The sequence below is a fragment of the Adelges cooleyi genome, unplaced genomic scaffold (genome assembly GCF_023614345.1).
Source record: "Adelges cooleyi isolate 19-005CV unplaced genomic scaffold, UGA_ACOO_1.1 ACOO_flye_CR_arks_rails_tigmint_CR_PRNA_651, whole genome shotgun sequence".
NCBI lineage: Eukaryota > Metazoa > Arthropoda > Insecta > Hemiptera > Adelgidae > Adelges > Adelges cooleyi.
The window spans coordinates 3,713,925-3,719,924 of NW_026096352.1; positions in this window are offsets into that span (position 1 = coordinate 3,713,925).

The following is a 6,000-nucleotide window of genomic DNA, read 5'->3' on the forward strand; positions in this document are numbered from 1 at the left end:
CGCTCCGAATTTATCCACCTTACTTATTGAGATGTGACTGGCAAATTAACGTTTAGTGTTATTAATTAATGATATAGTTGTAGTACATCAAATTACGTGAATGGTCAGCATTCTGATCTGGGCGATGTAGAATGTTCGACAACACGCGAATCGCTGACCGTACGGTATAAAAGCTAATTTGTTTTCTCGTTTCGAAGAGACTTTATATAAGCACGGTCAAATTACATGTGGAGCAAGTTATTTTTAAACTGCGAAATATGGTACGTTGTCGTCTTGCGTTCATACGATTTACATCGAGGGAAAAAAATAGAACACAACAGACTCGCTTACCATTCACGCTGCCAAATGTAAACTCGAGTCGTAAAACATTTAATACTGTTGCCAGGCGAATACTCCGGCTGAAAGTAGATCCTCAACTGCATAAATACAACAAAATTGCAATATCTTCAAAAAATGGTTATACAATGTACATTTGAAAAAAAAAACAAATGAAAATATAATCTTACCCAAATAAAGTACAAAATTATAGAAAAAAAAATATTAAAAGTAGTATAGTTTATACAAGAATAAACTATTAAGACCTCGATAATATTTTTTCTCTATTGAAAGCTGCGTCTCGAATGTCGTCAAGCAACAACTACTACAAAAATAAATTAAAAACTTTAAAAATAAACAGTGACTAGTAAACAATTCTGCGTAATTGTTTGTCTTGAGTTTTATTTGGAATTTCACTATATTTTTGTAATTAGGTATCTCTACTTATATTTTCTACTTAAAATTTCTACGAATATTTCATAATGTAAACAATATTGATTATGGGTTTTCCAGTAGCCTTGATCCTTTTTTTTGTAACCGGGGAATTTATATACCAAGACATTTCTAAATTTGTATTTAAATTATTCCTAATACTTGTAATTAAAGTGGGTAAAGTTGAAATACAAACTTTAGGACTTTTTAGGACCCGAAAAATGATTTTTTTCGATTTTTTAGTATGGATTAGTTGTTATTCAATTTTTAGTGATTTTTCTGAAAAACGATATTCAGCATAATTTGATAACGCTCATTGAGAAAAAAATGGTTTTGAGTGTCTCAGATAATAGGAAAAGGTTGGGCCAGAAAGAGTTAAAAGAAAAAAAATTCATTATTATTATTAATAAATAATGTTTTACTAGGCGAGTGAGTAAAATTCCAGGGGAGCTACTACCCCTTTGAAGTACACTTGGATTAAACACTGATCCTAACTGAATGACGAATGTGCAGACTATGGTACGACTAGGTTAGGACCACAAAATCTAGGTTGGAGAATTAAATCTAAATACAAAAACAAACTAGAAACCTAAAAAAAAATCTATAAATTTGCAACAATTTTCCAAGAAAATAAGTAGATTTATTTAAGTTGATTGGGTCGATCTCATTACTCACGATGTATGTATATACGCGAAACTGATTAAATAATTGAAGTATATTTTTTTTATCAGTCTTATTAATCATTATGAAATTCGTTTACGATACTACTTCGTTTAAGGTGCTTCTCACCTCAAAAGGTCAACCTAAAACAATATATACACAATAGCTCCTTTATATATTTTCTTTGTCGCCGTGTATACTACACATATCGATCTACCAACGACGTGGAGGATCCAAACACAAACAAGTACGAACGGAACAGGAGGGAATATGGTCGAATTATGTATAAATTAACAACGACAATAGGTAGGTATATCTACCGAGCGTTGAATAAGAAACCTGTCCGGGATAGGAAGAGAGCTCGTAAATTATCATTTTTTACCTTTTTATAACATTTATTTATACACATATAATATATATATATATATATATATATATATATATATAAATCTTTTTTTTTTGTACACTACAGAATAATATAATCGCTTGGCATATTAATGAAGTGGTGCGTCGGACAGGTTAGCAGATAATTCAATATGACAAGTCGGTAGGACTGGTAAATTTGTTTCGGACACAGAGTCGTTAACCATGCGATATTTATCTTGAAACCGCTCGTGTGCCGCCTGACGACATCTATTAATCGTTCACAAAAATAAAATTCATGTAAAAGAAAACAAAAAAAAAAGTTTTAATAATATCGGTGTTAATAATATATAATGCGGTAAATAAAAAAAATATATTTTCCATCAACGACTTTATTCGCGTGTTGTATTTAATTTTAATACTTCATTATTATTCGTCCGATATTTTTTGGGATACCTTTCTGGTAAACTATCAATACACCTACCATAACATGTAACAATTTATTAATTATTAATGTATTGTAACAGTTAATTGAATTGAATAGTTTTGTTTAATTAATATGATGTAAGAAAACAGCTATTACATTTTATGAATATCATACATAATATAATTAGTTTAGTTGAGTTTTTAAATACAATATAATTAATTAGCGGTTGAGTTGAGATGTATTACAGGTGCAGGATTTCCTTAGGTCATAAGCGGTGAGTCTTCCGTAAGTTATTACCAAAAAAACTCATTACTAAAATACACATTGAACCGGTTGAGATACTCCTATTAATTAATTAATTAGGTAAGTGCAAGTATACAAGGATGATGATTGATTGATAAACTATTTAAAAAAAAAAAGGGTTTGCCTTTTTGGCCGCACCTCCACGTGGTATAATATGTTAAACAGTAAACACAACCGCACAACACTGTGTGGTACAGGTGTTCAATTAGTTTAAAACCCGATTATATAGTTTTAAAAATCGTTGAACGCCATGAATTAAAAACAAACAAGATTTATAGCTTTTGTATTTAAATTGTGTTTAAGTTAATATTGTATGTATAGTGATGTAGGTTGTGATACGGTATAGACATAGTCTACATCCGTGTCAGATAACTATTACATGTTATGCACAAGATACATTATCTGTATCTATTAATTTTTTTTTTTATTATGTATTTTCTGTAGCTTCTGATTTCTATTATACTATTTTTCATTGCTGGTATAAACCCTTCAGTTTCTGACAAGATCTGCCTGATTTTTAACCATTCGTCATTGCTTGTCTGTCTATAATTTGATATTGTACTGGTCTTTAGTGTCTTCCATGAAGTATTTTTCTTGACTATTCCAACTTTTGTGTTCTAATGTATTGTCTGGTACTTCTTCCATGTTGTTAGATAGAAAATACATTTTTGTAATCTTTCAAGTTTGTTTCCTGTATGTCATGTAATGTTCGAATGTCGGTTAGTCACCCGGCTCCTTCAGTTATGCTTATTATTATCTTTTCAGTACATGAGTGATGCAAAATTTCGGTTTACAGTGAGATTATTTTTGTTAATGTTGTTGAAATTGTTTTTACACCATTTTATAATTTCGTAGGAGTGTGTTAAGACGCCAGACGGGCAACGCATTTGTATTGTTGTAGAGTTTAATAGGGTTTTTATAGTCTTTTCTTTAATACCTTTATAATTCTAATTTTGTATTGATATATATTTACGTGCCGCCAGCTAAAACAGTTTCATATACTGATTTAACCGTCACTCTCACGGGCGAGAGAAATCATCCGGTGAAAAAGAGTTAATAGATATGGATTATGAAGGGTCATTCTGAAAATAAAGTTAAGAGTATCCATACCTCATGCAGATATATCAAGTTGCAGGATATATAAGGATATAAGGGTTTATAAGGATAGTCAAATAAATTTGTTAGGTAAGCACTTACTTACTGGCGAACCACTGAAAATGATTTATGGGAAATGTTAAATACTGATAAATATTACTAGTAAATCGATTAAAACGAATTATTATAAAACTACTAAAAAACGTTTTGCCAGAACATATAATTTCCAATCTATAATCTCCTTGCGATTTATGTTAATAGACAATAGTATAGTCTTAATTTCTTTTATTGCTATATTTCATTGTTTTAATCTTTAGATGTACACAGTGCGATAAAAACGATTTCAAGAAAACTGAGTAAACTCAGTTACCAATAGATGATTTTTTTTTTGCAACCTATTGTTTATAGACAGAAATCAAGAATAATTAACTAATAAATTTGCCTAATTATTCGGCTCTTTTTTTTCAATACGTTTTTCTCTCTTTATACTTAACCAAAATCTATAAATGAAGTAGCATTTTAAAGATTAAGTTCTCCGCTTTCAACGAATTGTTAATCCACATTTGCACATTGTTGAAATATAAAATCATATTTACAAAAAGTTGAAAATTTGGTAATTTGCGTGCGAAGTACGTGCCGGTTGTTTTTGTTTAGTTAAGTTGTTTTTTTATTTAAACCGCAGTCAGCAGTGCACAACAACAACCACGGCGGCGGTTCTAATATTATACCTTTGGTATATAATATGTATTTGTTTATATATTTCAGTCCACCTCTGGGTTCAAATACAGATAACTGCAATTATTCTAAATGTATTAAATTAACAATACATTCGATTCGTGCACAAAATGTAGCGACTAATATCTAACATAAATTATAATTGTATTTCCTAAAGCCTTAATACCAAATTGATGAAAGTAAAAATGAGTACATTGATACATAGAGGAGAAATGGATTTTATTGTCGGTTAACCAATTAGGCGGAACTATCTGAAGACACCCTTACCGCTTACGTATCCATAAATGCATTAATACATATTTGATAGGTATTATTTATTTACTTTACTGTTTTTTCCAACATTGTAAGACGATGGACGCAACCAATGACCGATGATGAGATACCAAATGTCAAGTTGTCAACTAGTTTGTCATGTGCATTATAAAGTGTCTCTAACGATGTGCATTCAGCGCGTACTATACAATATTTATTTTATTTTTTATTTGTTTATTATTTTTTTTCTTTCTGACAAAAATCCGGTCGGGCACTGCATAATGTTGTCACGTCGTCGTTGTTGTCCGATCACGTTTTTATCTGTCTCATACAATAAGGGCACCCAACCGTGCAAAGCAGTGACGTGCGGCACACAGTCTTTTTGCAAATTATTTTATCGTAAATTCAAAAACATTAGGTTCGTCGTACAAGTACCTGAATCCTGGTGGAAATACCATACTAATCTATTAAAAATCACGTTCAACTATATTTACCTTATTAAAACCACAAATTCGTAATAGAAAAATAAAGGTATCAAAGCTAGAAGCTAACAGACAAAATGTTTACAATAGTATTTTTTTTTATTCTGTACTTAATACGTAGAGCAATAAATTAGATCCTGTGTATATAACGTAGGTTACATTAGGGAAACCAAAATACAAAAAGTCCACGCTCTTTCATCACTAAAACTAAAAAAACCTCTAATTGTTGATTTTTCTGATTTTAACATTGACAAGTAAATTGAAACAATTAACGTCGCGTCACAAAAATACAATTTCAAATCGGTATTATAATTATCTGCCAACGGAATTTTCGTACAACTTATCTTAAAAATGTACGTAAAACGAATCCCAACTTTAAATAAAAAACATTAATCATTTTGGTTTTTTACTGCATTCCAAACAGGAATGTTTGAGTTACACCAACACACACGGCAGGTGGTGTACTCCACCAATAAAAAGGTTGGCATTCATTTAGGTTTTAGATTGCTCATAGTACTCGCTACGATTGTTTTTAGTACTGCTTAAGTATTTGAAAACAGCTAATGACAACAAATATTGATGTATTAAAAGATAATTTATTAGCCAGCCAATACTGACGGTTTAATTCAGATTATCGTTTTCCAACAAAAAGTTGGAAAAATCTGTTTAGAGATATCACAATAGTAAATCTTCGTGGAACACCCCCCCCCGTATCGGTACAGCTTTCACGCATTTCGCACATCGAACTGCCGCACATAGGAGTATTTGTATAAAAAAGTCGGACAAAATTATTTTTGAAATTTTTTATTTATTTTTTTTAATAGTAGAACAATAAAAAAGTAGACGAAAAAGATGTATTTCAATATTTTTTAAGTTTACAAAGTGAAAAAATGTCAAAAAAAAAATTTATAATTCTACAAAAAAAATGTTGCGTGA